This window comes from Protopterus annectens, chromosome 4.part0, assembly GCF_019279795.1.
Source record: "Protopterus annectens isolate FY-2018-M chromosome 4.part0, PAN1.0, whole genome shotgun sequence".
In the NCBI taxonomy this organism is placed as follows: domain Eukaryota; kingdom Metazoa; phylum Chordata; order Ceratodontiformes; family Protopteridae; genus Protopterus; species Protopterus annectens.
The window spans coordinates 1,691,365,900-1,691,382,523 of record NC_056733.1 but is presented as its reverse complement, the minus strand read 5'-3'; positions in this window follow the sequence as shown (position 1 = coordinate 1,691,382,523).

Sequence of the window (16,624 nt, the reverse complement as noted above, 5' to 3'; positions counted from 1 at the left end):
TTGGCTGCCATGGATTACCTCTTGCCCTTCCCTTTACATTTCTTAACGTTTCACCTCCCATTTTCTGGCATGCATCCAGCAGCCTGCTTTCATTTGTACTTTCCTAAACCTGGCTTATCTTGTGTAATGTGTTCTATGGCCGGTCTACTGCAGGTTTGCTTTGCTCTGCTATGACAGTTCTCTTTTCTTTGCAATCCGACACCTCCCTATCCTGTTTTGCAGGTTTCTGCGAGCAGACTTGTCAGCTGCCATCGATTGCCCGCTGCGAATTAATAGATGTTAATTGCTCAGTTGTACTCCAATTACCCTATTGCAGCATTTCCTTATTTTTTTCCCCTGACCTTCCTGTTTGAGCTATGGTGCACAGCGTGGGTTTTGGGCACATTTTCATCCCCGTACACATGCGCTTTTGGGCACCATATGTGCTCTCAGCTAAACGATGCTATACCTACCTCTCCACCCCTGTCCTACGGCTTTGCTTAGCAACGGCCAGACTGGATTTGCATTGCTCCAATGTGCTTACAGGTACGGTGGCACACCCCACTGCTGATGTCATGTATACCTCTAAACCACTCCTCGGTGTTGTAGCACTGCGCCGTATGGTACATCCTTAGTCCGGCGGGACATTTGCGATTCACTATTACTTGCCTCATTTGCATGGCATTGACTACTAATTCCTAGTTACTGCACCGAACACTGTCACAGACCCTTAGCAACCTCTGCAGCTTGGTTATTGTGTACCATGCATACCATTGAGTATTATGGTGAAATCATGATTTGTATTACATTGTGATTTTATAACATTTGTATATATTTTCTTTGTGTTCCTATTTGCACACACATGTCCTGCGGTTATACTTTGCGTTACTGTGGACATGACATTAAATGTTGTTTTTTAGGTGTTGTGCATCTTTTCTTATGCCATTGGCTGTATATTTAGCCATTGGCATATGATAACTTTGTAATACATGAGTCTGGTCCATTTTCATAGCTCCGATGTTCTGTTTGGAAAAATGTAAACCGTGTTTTTTGGTTTACATTTCTATGGGCTTATGCTACGCCTGCACCACTTCATAAATCGCTATGCACCTTCATTTGCATGGTGCGGCACTGCGCATGGGGTGATTAGCATGCCTAAGCCGAGGGCTGCACATATCTGGCATATGCTGATAGTGCACGTGGAATTGGATCGTACCTGAATCGCTCGGCGGCCATATTTGGCGTTATACTGCCTATGCTACTCCTGCGCCTGGCGTAGGCTTCATGAATCCCGGGGTCAGTTTAAATAGCAGTGGCAGAGTATAAAATGAAATGCCAGTAGAGAGAATCCTCTGCTCTCTTTATACTGGTTCATTGAGCATTAAAAGCACTTAGCTCTTGTTTATAAACTATGTTGTATTTCTTGTTCTTCAAATTTGACTTTGCAATGAAAATGCTGATGTCATCAATAATTTTGTATTACACTCATTGATTCCTTTATTTTTTTAAATACACGTTTAGTTTTTGTGTAGCCTCGTATGAGAACATACATAATCAAAGTGGGGCAGTATAATATATTCTAGTACTATAAATAGCATTTATTCCTGAACAAGAGGATAACTTATTTCAATAAACACCCAACATTTTATGATTAAACACTGTATAGCAAGCATAACAAGATATGATAAACAGTTCACACATAGCATCTTCCACTTTCACCTATTAATTCCTGTTATACCAGTTCAAATGTTGAATGTTTAATATACTACAAAAATATATATTTTCTTTTTTCAATTTACCCTTCCATGTTATAGTTAAATTATTTCTATCTACAATAGCATACCACATGAATACATATTTTTGCTAGCCTATTCTTCAGCCAATTTGTAATCCACCTAGTTACATGTTGTTCATAATCTTAATCCTCAACTGTTGTAATTATGGTTCTGTGTGGTACAGAGTCAAATCTTTTTTGACAAATCAAGACAGATAACATCCACTAGAATATTACTATCCAAAGTCTCAAGCACATTTAATTGAAAGGAGATCAGATTTGTCACAGTCAATGTGCTGTTGGAGAATCTATGCTGCCAGAAATCAAAATATTTGACATTCTTATCCTAAATAATCAAGGAAGTCAAAATACTGATTTGGGAGTATCCCATCTTGTGAAGTGTTCTGGAACATGAGTGGTAAAATATTTGCCAAACAATCCTTCATAATTTTATAAACAATATCTCATTTACTTAGTTTAGACTCAGAGTTGCATCCATTTTGCTTCACCTTAATCCAGACCTTACCAACCTGTCAGTAATTGCTGGGCAGACTATCCAAGTGAAGGGAATTCATGGTCTTCATCTTTCTACCTAGTGATGTCATTTGACACAAGAGAAAAGAATTATCTAAATTTTCTTGAAATTTCAAAATAATTGTATATATTCTGATTACCCTTACAGATCCTAGATTTAGATGATATATGTATAAAGAGATGTATTGCTTTTCTTTTTCCTAAGGTTATGATTACCCTCATACTCCATTTTGGCCTTCTGAATAACCTTACCTTCTTAAGAGATTCTGTATCATTAGTACTGTTACATACTGATGGTGCTTCTTACATCCTATTCCATTTTTTTCATTTAGAATAATTTTCATCTCAACAGACACTGAAGGTGGCCACAACTACATATTTCCTCTCACTAACTGACTTTTTTTCTATAAAAAGTATTCCACATATTTGAACATTCAAACTCATAAACTCCTAAGCATTCTCTATATTGTACAAACATAATCAAGCTTGTAAATATCAGAGTTTATGACAGGTGTACAAGTTTAACAATCTGGTACCCACAAACCGTATATTTATCAAATGATCAGAACTCCTTAATGGCTGATTATTTTCCACATCAAAAATTATGATTTCTATGTGGGCAAAATAATTTCTGAAATTCTACTACTCCTGATTTAATTTTATACATATGTGAAAGAAGCAATCTAAATATTTTAGATAATGTAATAATTTATACTCTGTATTAGGTCTCCTCCTAGAATGTAATCATTTAATTGTATTGTCTTTTTTAACTCCTCTACCCGTTTACTTGTTTATATTATAGACGTATGCATAGGTGAATACTAGGACCAGGGATCAAACTCTGTAGTTTGTAACTATGAGTCAATGGCCTTAACCATTATGCCAAACCTCCCACCTATAATTTAGATAGTAGCAGCCTTTCCTTGAATAATCCCTGAACTCATTTCAGATTCATTACAATCTGAACCACAATTAACACACACATCATCACTCATATAGATGGTGACTCATCCACCTTTCATTCCCTGCTACAGTTAATTAAAGTTATGAAATCCATAATAACTAAGGGCAACCAATGGATTATAAATATCATTAAATCAGTTTTCTGAGATAATTCCTATGCCTACATTTTCGTTAAAAGAAAAGGACTTAAATCACATCAGTTATCTTATTTATGCTTCTTGGTTTCAAAATTCAAAACTACATCAAGTACTGCAGGGTTAAAGTGTTAGACAAGACAGTCACAACCTTATGAGTTCCATATCTAAAAAATAAAAAATAAAGAAAAGAAAAGAAAAAAACAAAACAATTGTTTAATAAACTTTCCCAAATGTGTGATGTAGAATTTTGTTCAGTGGGTGACTTAAATGACACCTATCAATTGCTAAAAAATGTCTCTGTCCAATCATATATTTCCATAATTATAAGTGAAAAAGTTTCTCTAAAAAGTGTCCTTCATATTGCACTATTCAAAGAAATAACTATAGATTGTAATGTATTTCCACATTTACGAGATGGAAAATACCTAAAAATGTGGTTTCATGCCTTATGAAACACCATAGAAACATGATGGGTAAATTTTACACTAAATCTGTCTGCTAATTTTGTTTGCTATATCTACTGAGTCTGAGTGGGTGGTGACATTTGGATAAGTCTACAAAAGTGCTGGGTGTTATTTCTTAGTTAATGTAACCAAAGAAGGACTTATAATTATTACTGTTTTTAAAGTTTTTTTCTGAAACTAACTTAAGTCCACAGCACTAATATAAGCTTAAAATCTTCTACTGTGACATTGAAATAAAGCCCCAAAATAATCCACATAAATTCTAGTCTGCCCTAAAAATACTCTTCCAACTCGATCAACAATCAACGCCAATCCCATTAGTGGCTAACATTCAAGATAGTATAGCTACACAATTTAATTCATTCTTTACTAACTCAATACTTTCTCTTTCCCAAAACACCTGCAACTCCCCACTGCCTCTCTCTACTCTCCCTACTCCTCCTAAAGAAACTAAGGATGTATTTTTCTTCAAGCCCATCCAAATTAACACCATAAAAAAGCTACTTGGTAAAGTTAAACCAACCTGTCTTGCAGCAGATGATTAACCTTCTAAATTGCTTAAAATAGCAGCAGATAGTATAGCTTACCCCATCTCTGTTCTGATCAACCACTCTGTTTCAGAACATACACACGTCTGGAAAATATTTTACATCATCCCACTGCATAAAGAAGGGAACCCTACTGAGCTCTCTAACTACAGACCAATAGCAATCTTATCCCCACTTGCAAAAATTCTAGAATAATGCATACACATACATAGCTTTTGCACCATCTCAAAACAACCTCCTAACACTGCATGGTTTCCGCCCCAACCACAGTACAACTGCCCTTCTAAACTTTACAAATACTATAAACCAGGATAGAAATGACGGCAAAATTGTATCATGCATTTTCCTAGATCTCTCCAAAGCATTTGATACCATACCTCACCAGAAACTCATCACAGAGCAAGCCTCTCTCAAACTTAACCACTCATCCCCAGCCTGGTTTCTTAACGTCCTAACTGATTTCCAACAAGCTATCAAATGGCAGCAAGATCTCATATCATTCTTACCTGTTTCCATGGGAGTTATGCAGAGCTCAATCTTGGGTTCCCTTGTCTTCACTATTTTTGCCAATAAACTACACACAGCTACCCATTTTGCCACAGTTGTGCAACATGCAAATGATTCTATGCTCTTTTGCACTGCCTTAACCCTACAACATCTCCATGTAAAAACACAACAAATCTCAGCAGTAGAATTTTGGATATCCAATGCATAGCAACTACTATGTCCAAATAAAACTAAACTCATGCTGTTCCATCCCGGTAAATTCCTCGACTCCCCTACATAATTTCAAATACACTCATCAGACAATACTACCATATCAACAGGATCCCAAACTAAACTACTAGGTGTAATAATAGATAATAACATGAAATTTGACAAACACCTAGCTCAAGCCATCAAAAAGGGCACATATAAAACTAGGTTCTCTTTATAGAAATAAACCTTTCCTCACTGCTACTACCAGACAAGAAATGGCCAGAACCCAGCTTCTCTCCAGTTTATTATATGCCTCCCACATATTCACCAATCTAAATAAAATATAAGTAACAACATATGAGGCCTGTTATAACAAAATTGCTAAGTCTACAAACAATGCCCCTCATTGAACCCATCACTGGCAGCCATTACAACAACTAAACTGGCTAGAACTACCCCACCATTTGACCTACACCCACTCACCACCACCTACAGACTCATTCACCAACAAGACAAACCCCCAGCCCTCCGACAAATGTTCCAGCCCTACACTACTAATTATCTCCTCCGATCCTCAAATAAATCTCTTCTATATATTTCCAAATCTAATAATAAGGCTGGAAACTCTTTATTTGAATTATATCTCCAAAATCTGGAACAGTCTTCCTCAATCAGTCTTATTAACAAAAAACCCATTCCATTAGAAGTCTCTACTTAAAGACCAGCTAAATAAAAAATGGTTATGTTCTTGCCACACCCCCGGCTAAACCCCAAACTTCTTACATTCCCCACTTTCCTACCTCACTACCTGTTATTATACATTTTAGCAAGATCATATCCAACTTACATAAACAAATTCCTTGTTCTCAAACTTTCATCCCCTTCTTCTCCTTTCCATCTTCCCTCAGATCTATATACAAAATCGTTGCTGCTAATAATATTATTGCATTTTCTACTTCTTGTAAATTTGATTTATTTTATTTATTTATTTTACATTTGTTTACTGGGAATGTCCGACTGGACAGAGCTGTCCGTTTTCAGTGGAGGCCCGGGGAGAAAAGATCCAGAACATTTGCTAACATACTATACATAAGATATTTACACATTCAGTTATAAAAATATAGCAGACAATAACATATGATTGCATTAAATATTTACATAAGCATAGTGGTTTAGACATACAATTAAAAGTAAAGCAGGTAGTAACATTTGATTGTTCATACAGTATGTTTAGTAGAGATAATTTTTTGAAGATGTAATGAAGATAAGACAAGAAAGGAAAAACTAAAAAAGGAGGAGACTATAGACAAGTTCATATGAGGTGCATTGACATTTTAAGGGAAAGCTTTTCAACTTAGTCTAGAGGAGAGTTAGTGGGGCAGTGAGGAGTAGGTGACAGTGAGTTGGTAAGTAATGTGTGATAATACATAGTGCATCTGTGGGAGTTTTAAAGAGGATGGATAGTGGGTAGGGGAAATGAGTTAGAATATGTCAGCCAGGTGTTAGGCAGTTGCATGTCCAGGAGTTATTTAGGTGGGAAATAAGCTGTTATTTGATGATGGTTTTATTAGGTTGCACCCTGATTTGTAGTGGTAGGGCGTTTCAAGTCTTGGCAATGTTGCTATAATACAGAGAGTCACCAGAGCTGTAATGGCTTTTGGAGAGTGCGATTAGAGCCTTGTTAGTGGATCTAAGTTCTCTGTTATTGGAGTAGAAGATGATCAGGTCTTGTAAGGCTGGAGTTTTGTCAGGCTGGTACAGTATTTGGTGAGCTAGAAGAAGTTGATTTAGAGCTAAGGTGTTAGGGAGTTCAGCCAGGAAAGCTGTTTAAGGACCTGACAGTGGTGGGTACGGTAGGAGCTGTTTGTGGCAAATTTTGCTATTTTGTTGTAGAATACTGATAGCTTGTTTAAATTGCTCTTGCTTAGATTAATTAGGACAGGAGCAGCATAAAGTAAGGTAGAGAGAAGATGGGTATGAGCTAGGATAACTTTACTGTTGCTGGTTAGGAAGGAAGTTTTTACATCTGTAAAGATTACCTAGTTTTTTGTTGATTTTGGTTATTGTTTGAGCTATGTGTTTGTCACATTTCATATTATTGTCAATAATGAACCCTGGTAATTTGGTTTGTGTGATGAGGAGATAGGGGTATTATCTAATGCAGAAATAGAGAATGAGGGAGTAGGTGCTGCTGCTTTGGAAGGATGAAAGCGCATAAGTTGGGTCTTTTTAGGACTTAATATTAGCTGGGAGATTGTTAGCCAGGTTTTGATGGATGTAAAGGCTGCTTGAATCTTGATTTGAAATTGTTGGAGGGTGGGGGCAGAGCAGATTAAGGTTGAGTCATCAGCATATCGAACCAGGTTTGCTAGAGGGGTGGCTTTGTGAAGATTATTTGTAAATTAATGTTTTATATATTGTATCTTTTTTGTAAACACTGTCCCCGGGATTCAAGAAGCTCAGCATAAGGACAGTTTTAGCCTTGCACCCATCCTCATGACAGATGGAGCAGCAGCGCCATATGAATATGTATGAGGGCATGCCGCCACACCCTCGACACGCACAGGAAACGTGTGTGAGTGCAGGGGCATGTGCAAGTGCTCTACAGAGGCGTAATCATGCCCCGACACTTGCAAAACTTACTATGCCTACTAGTAGAGCCTGCCCCTAATAGTAAGTCAGTAAGTCAGTGTCCGTGGATACCAAAATATAAGCATACAAGAGTGTCCATGATCAGTGAAATAAAATCGAAGTAGTAAACACACAAGCACGTAGTGGAATGTAGAGCCCTGTCCCTAGAAATGTCACAATTAGATTCCCTGTCCTTGTGTCCCTATTATGCATTCGAATTGCAGCAATAGCGAAGGTGTAAGCAAAGTTAAGCGTGTCTGTGCACCGCCGTTCTCCACCGAGCGTAGCTTACAGATCATATTCATTCAAATAGAGAAAAACAAGCAGAATCAACATAAGTGTCAATAGTGCAGTGTTTAGAGTATCCGCCTATCAAACAGGCAGTCACAGTTCAAGCCCAACAATAGCACATATCATTTTCCATGTGGAATGAATGTCGTTTTGCCATAAAACTGACATGAGTATCGCATGAGATATTTAACTTAAATATAATTCAAGCAAAGTGGCACTGTCATAATTAATAAGGTACTAGTAAGCAGGTGTAAGCGCAAATAAGCAGCAGTAAACACATGTAAGTACCAGTAAGCAAGTCTGAGTGCACTTGTGCGGGTCTAAGCAGTGCCCATCATAGGAAATGTATATAAGTATATTCAGAAATATAATATATATATATATATCTATATATATATATATATATATATATATATATATATATATATATATATATATATATATATATATATATATATATATATATATATATATATATATATATATATATATATATATATATATATATATATGAAGAATGATGTAACAATAAAGCATACAAAAAGAATGAGAAGGGAATCAACAGCAACCCCAGTATTACATAGCACTGTCAGCATATGTCATATCCAGCTGGGCAGGAGTGAGCAAAGCACTGCAACTCACACCACAGGCAGGATATTACCAGTGGGAATAACATTGTTGAATTGCTAAGTCTACTTTACACACAGAGGGTAGCCCCTGGTGGGACTACCCAAAAATAAATCGACCATTTGGCCTTCCGACCATTACACAAGCAAGGGCAGGTATGTTCATGGACTAAATGTTGGGAGATCCTAAGAATATATGGGGTGGGACAACATACGTGTAGGGCCCCTAATGCTCTGGAGAGGGCAATGTGTGGAGGTGTGTCATGGCTGTGAAAACAAGTGGACAATGGAAGATATGCATGTATTTCGAACAAGGGTGGGGTGGAGGAACTATTGGTATGAAATTATGGAGACAGGCATGCCAGGGTTGGATGGGCTGGTTCTAATTGGACTACCCCATGGAGGTCAGTGAGTTCGTTAAAGGTATATATGCATACACACATGCAGACATCAATATGCAGAAGTACATTCTCTGTAACACATTCATTCCATTTGCATTTTACAAACCTCGACAGTAGATAGAATAATAAGTTGTGCAGAAGAGATACGGGTTGAAACTGTTAAAATGCAGAAGTGTGTACAATGTCCGAAGTCAGTGCTGTGCTGACAATAATCAAATGTGAGGACTTCCCCACACATGGAATCATTCCTGTGATCTGCCTGCTACAGCAACGACAATTACTAAACCGGTCTAGTTGTAAAAGAAATATGCTGAACACGTACATAATTAGGCTCTCATGTGTAACGTGTGCGTTACCACATAGTCAAACATATTCATTAATTGTAGTGTCATGTTAACGGGATTAAGGATGTAATGAAGTATAGAATCTAATCTTGACATAAACACATGCGTGTCCCATGTGAGAGAACCCAAAAATTGTGAATAGTATTATTTTGTTCACTCACGTCACTAATGTTTGTGGACTAAACGTTTCGGAGTTCTCAGGATACATGGAGTGAGTCAACCGATGGGGTGGGTCTGTAGGAGTAGGGAGTGGTCGATGTGCAGTGGTGTGGATACACCACGAATCTGACTGGAGAATGGATGCCAGCAGTGTTAGGGAGGCATTGGGGTGTGTGTTTGGGGAACCAGGAGCCATGGGTATATGGGTATATATGCAAATGAAGCAGCACAGCAATAGTGTATTGGTTAGAGCAACCCCCTAACGAACAGACATTCCCGTACTGAATCCCACTGTATCACATACCATTTACCATCGGTAATCCATACATAAACATGTTGCAACACCTGTCCTCTGTATAACCTGAAAAATATCAATTAAAAGATAACTGGAGTGAAGTGTCCATGTCATAATGAATAAGGCACTAGTAAGCAGGTCAAGCATATATAAACAGCAGTAAGCATGTGAAAGTGCGTTTGTGCTGGGTATATATTGCTTTACAGACACACACACACACACACACACACACACATATATATATATATATATATATATATATATATATATATATATATATATATATATATATATATATATATATAAAAATATATATACATATATATATATATATATAGTTGCAGACATATACGTATATATATATATATATATATATATATATATATATATATATACACACACACACACACATATATATATATATATATATATATATATATATATATATACACACACACACACACACACACACACACACACACACACATATATATATATATATATATATATATATATTAATACTAAAACTCTATAACTTCAGAAGAATTAAAAAATACACTTAGAAACTTCTGAACATAACCAAAAGGTTAAGAACTAGAGAGAGCCGATGAAATGCGCTTCATCCAGTTTAATATGCTGGACTTCCTTAGAAAAGTGAAATAATACACCACAATTCCAATATATAAAGGGAATCAAAACAGATAGTTGACATTGTGATCTCTCAGGCCAATACAAATGCTAGTACTGTAAGTCATGAATATTAACAGTAAGGACATATAAAACAACACTAGAAATACATGTTATAGGATATGCAGCTACAATATGACGACTAAGTAAGATAGAACCATAGCAAGTTATGAAAACAAGAACCTGGTCATAGAAATGATATATTAATTATGCCATTTTAAAACACACTTAATGTTAATAGATTCATTAATACCTGGAGGGGCTTCAGCATTAAGCAAAAGTTGCTATCTTAACTCCTTAACCTCTAAAAGAGTATTAACATTAAGTGTGTTTTAAAATGGCATAATTAATATTAATAAATGTGTACATACAGAGACAGAATACAGATATATACCCACATATAAATAAATACATATGCAGACAACCATAGACCCATATGTTGTGGGATATATATATATATATATATATATATATATATATATATATATATATATATATATATATATATATATATATATATATATATATATATATATATATATATACATATATATATATAAATATACATGTATGCATACATATACAGATATATATGTATATAGTAATGTAAATAGTAATATATATGTGACTGTAAATATACACATCTATATAGCTAGGATATGATACAGCAGTTATGAGTAACATATGTTCACAGGCTGTGCATATGGGGGTGAGGGGTCCAATAAACAAACATGTAACATGTAGCATCAACCCATCCCACCGCCCCAGCTAGGCCGGTGAGACATACAGACACACAATAAATGTAAACACACCACTGCTTCCCAGACCACTGGCAGGATACTACCAGTGGGAGAGACCTGCCAGGTCTAATCTTGAAACATAGAATTGATGTCCCTTGTGGGACCCCAAAAATGAATGATCGTAGGCAGTCCCAGTAATGAATTATCAAACCAGCCTGTAGATGTACACGGACCAGTAGGTTGTTGAAGTCTGATAACCCATTGGTCGACACAACGTACGACATGTGTCCCAACACGGGCAAAGTAGGCAGTGTGTAGTGGTGTGTTTATACCCCACCTGCACCCACAGTAAGGATGAGTGCTGAAGAGGAGTGGCAGTTTGGGGAACTATGGGTATGCAATTATGGGCCTAGGCATGCAGGTGATGGCTGGCAAAGTCATATTAGGACCACCCCGGGGATGTAAGTAATATTCCGAAATGGGCATAGCTGATGCCCATACCTCTCAACCCCTAAGAGCACATCCACTGGACAGGACATAAACCATTGGGGAACAAATAGGGACCATACCTCTAAACTGTCCCCGATTTTCAGGAACGCCTCAGATTTCGACTCGGTTTCTAACTCTGCCCCACTTAATCCCTCCTAAAACTACTGACATTTGGAGGAAAGGTGGTGAATTACACGTAATGAATAACGACAATAATTAAGAGTTATAAACATCATTTACCCCAGAAAATGTGTATGAATTCATATGCTCTGAGTCTGTCAATGTGTCAAGTTAATAGCACCAATAATTTAAATGTGTCCCTGATGTTGTTATGCTGTGTTCCTGATTCATTTTCTATATTTCCCCAATTGTATGAAAGGTCTGATAGGGACAGAAAGCACATATTCCACTGACAACCTTAGAAAGATGATAGAATATTAGGTATGCAGTAGCATGACTCAGCTGAAGGATGTGGGTTCCAAATCCCAATTACTTGTTTGTATTGAAGAATGTCAGTTCCCATGTATTAGCCAGACGAGTGCAGATTGTAAGAGGAACACACCAGTAATGTGAATCAAACTCTGGACAGGACGCGGATTCCGTACAGTCGAATGGCATGCTGTCGCTTAATTGGCAGCCATTCCCAATAGTGTAGGCATGTAATCCGATGTAATAGGCATCACAAGGTAATATCATAGTCCTCACTCCCATGGAGGGGCGTGAGTGTCAGATGCAAACACCAAATGCAGTGCATTTGCAAGTGCGGGAGCAAGTTGGTGCAAACCTGTTTGGCAGCCAGTATGCGAGTATTACACTGGTAAAGCAATGTAGAGGCTAACTGAGTGTAAGAAACTGTAACCCGAGGTTAGCATTGCTTAGCACCATGCAAACCCACACACACCCACTCACAACTGCTTTAATGTGCCTTAATCACACCATATCCAATGGCCTTGTTCTGCCCAGCAACAAAATAAATGGCCTCTGCAAGGCTCGAAACCAGGACCCTGTACAGACAGCTATTGTGATTTACCACTAAACCATGGCAGATATACAGACATCGGACCTTATCACAAACATATCATCCAGCACAGTCATTCAACAGTATAGGAAATGTATTCCATCATGTAGATGTATGCGTGTGTTTATGTCCAGCATATAGACACATACATATATATGTGTATATATATATATATATATATATGTGTATATATATATATATATATATATATATATATATATATATATATATATATATATATATATATATATATATATATATAGATATATCAGGAACATCCCATGTGACAACAAAGCATTACAAAGGAATGAAAAGGGACACACCAGCAACGCCTGTATTGTGTAGTGGTGTCGTCCTATGTAATATCAAGACTCCCTCAAACAGACATGTGTCAGTCATACACGCAAACATTTGTACATTGGCCATATGCATCACTCTGTGTATGTTATTTACAGTAACACAACAGTTCCTGTCCAATCATTATGTCAGAACAGTACTCTTGCAAGGTGCTGTGTGTGACATCATCATCATGATAAAGGTACATGGGGTAACCATAGAGGGACTGGTAGTGTTGTGTGTACACTGGGGTCATCTGCATCACGTGTACCTGGAACATTTATGAGTCATGTGCATACTAGGATCATGTGCCTGGGAGACAGGGATGAGGACAACTGGAGTATGTTGTGATGCATATTAAAAGGGTTACATGTGTCCAGTGGACACATGTGTAAAATGGACAGCTATGTATGGGGCAAATCTTCTTCTGGGAATCAATTGGCCTTTTGTTTCCATAGGCTGAGAGTGGGATGTGGGGGGCGGAGAGTAGGTATGCTCATGGAGGATAGGTAAGGTAGGATGACAGCATACAGGATCGGTATATGACACATGTGGGGATACACCTAGAACAGAGAGCAGTGTTCGGCATTCACAAGCCCGTGAACCCCCAGATGGAAACAGTGGGATGGAGGTCCCCAGCCATGGGCAGCCACCACTGCACCAGAACAGCTGCAAAGGTGGCAGTGCTTGGGGCTGTCTAAGAGAGGCATCCTCACCCTGTAAATGTGACACTCTGCCCCTGAGCTGGCACAGCTGGCCTCAAAACCCCTTATTGAGCCCCCTACACACCACGTCTGGGACTGTACGACAGCAGACATATCCCTGCCTGGACCTGCTCCCAGGGGGAAAAGCCCCATCCTCAGTGGTGGTACCACCAGAAGGGGGTGCAGAGCCAACAGAGGTGGAGGTCCAAGGCTGGGCCCCAGATGTGCTGGTGCCCGGTGCTATGGCCAGCTGAAGTGGGACAGGAGTTTCTGCCGGGACCTCCAAACCCATACAGGCTATGGTGCTGCAGTTTAAACACAGATATGGCTTAGTAACAGTCAACAGCATTCAGGATTACTTACAACAGCATGCATAGATATGACCATCAACCCAACACAACAGATGGTATACATTTGAAGAGAGAGCATAACACATGCATATATACTGCATGACATCTGTACAACGTGTAGAAGACTTGTGACTGCAGCTATGGACCATGGCCCATTACTGGCATGTCACTGGGAAAACCAGACAGTATCTGTTGTACCACCGTTTCATGTGACATATGTCCAGTCAGGGATGCGATGACAGTAACTCATCACTATCACCATGTACTGGCTGCAATCCTCACACTATGCTCCTGCTGTTCCCAGATGTGTGTTCAGTGAGTAACACAGGAAACAAATGGCTCCACACACTGACCAGTCCATGGTTGGCCCTACAGATGGGGAACCCCCACAAACAGAGCACTGTCTTGTCCATTTTAAAACATGCAGAATAGCCATTACCACACACATCTTGTTAAACAGGCAGTTGTCTCAATGAAGCATAGCTACACTTACATGCTGTAGTCATGTCTGGCATATCACCGTCCTGTCTTTAGGCTATTTATCACTGTGTATGTTGTTTGAGGAACATTCAGATAAAATCTGTGATGCCATTTACCAAACACCAGATCCAGGTACCACTCACAGCGACTGTCATGGCCAAACACCAACATGATGTTCCTAGATATTGTACTGTGTTTTTCATGTGAATGGCTATGGGAAAATCATTGCAGCTGTTCCACATTCAATCAGCTAGAGGAGGACTGCAATAGGTGCAGAGGCCATCACCTGAACATGACCATCACTTACAATACACACGCTGCTGCTGAGCAGGTGTACACCTCCACATCCACCAGAGAGTGTGTGGGAGGGACAGACAGAGGCAAAGTACATCAGAGAAGGGCATGGAGACTAAAACATAAGCATCATCTGTCACACACCTACAAGTACAGGGGTTCAAAGCCCTGACTGACTAGTCATTACTATTACAAGTGCATGCAGTTACTCCATGTGCCACAAAGCTGATACATTAGGTGTAGCACACATGGCTGTCCACATGAACGGAAGAATTGTCAGCACAACCAAACTCTCTAATGGGCTCACATTGACACTCTTTGCCAGACCCACAAATACACTCCCAAACCACTTAGATTGCCACACTGCAGTAATGCACAGGCACTGCACACACCACAGGGGATATCCGGAGGTTCTATGGGCTAGGGCATGTGAACATGTTTGACATCTGTTGGTATGCCAATGTGAGTTATACTGGGAGTGACCACATGCAGACACAAAGTGCCAGTACTGACATGCATGTGTGCATTGCTTCATGGGTGTGTAGTGGTTGGCTGTGCAAGATGGCTGTACAAGGCTGGGTGTTGGGTAATCCTTGGCATCATGCCACCTGACAATGGTGTGCAGTGTGGTACAGGGGTGTAGTGTCTGCAATGTCCCACACAGATGGGTATTGTAGGAATTGTCCTGACATCCTGGTTACCATTGTGTATAGCCATAGCTTTGCAATGCATGCCATGTCTGTGTTTGATAGTCCTTAACATTGACATTGCCTGGGATATGCATGTCCCATGATAATGTAGAGTGACATGTACAGGTGTACCTTTTTTGGCTGGCACATGTTGTGCACACAGACCAATATCCTCCGATATGCCAATACTGGCCTGATGTGGCAGAACCTGCTTATAGTCAGCAGGTTGACACTGCACCTGCATTGATAGCATGATACAGGTATTCCCTGGTGTCAGTGGCATCAGTCCATACAGAGCACATGTGTAAGGCACACAGTTGGCCTCTCTTGGCATAGAACCCCTACCTAACTAGTTTATCACATTACAGCAGTAGGCAGTTACAACATGCACTATGGAGAATACAGGGTTGCAGTGGTTCTAGAGGTGTATTCCTAGGTGGGAGACATGAGCAGGATGGCCAAACGTGGTCATGTGAATCATAAAGAGTGTGCATACTCTAAAAAGCATTGTTCTTGCCTCCGGCAGAGAGAGAGAGACACACACACACACACACACACACACACACACACACACATATATATATATATATATATATATATATATATATATATATATATATATATATATATATATATATATATACATATACACAGACACAGCTATAGCCATATATATATATATATATATATATATATATATATATATATATATATATATATATATCTACACACACACACACACACACACACACACACACACACACACACACACACATACACACACACACATCTGAACGCCCTTTCTGACATACAAGGGTTCCAAAGGAACTGACGTGTACGTAACACAGAGGCATCTCTTGTGTTATAACATTGAAATCATAAGTAGTTCACCATAGAAGGGATGGTTGTTGTGTATGTGGTGTTTGGGGTGGGGAATGATGGCTAATGTAATCTACCCCAGGGATTGTGGAGTTACGGTGAGGGAATGATGG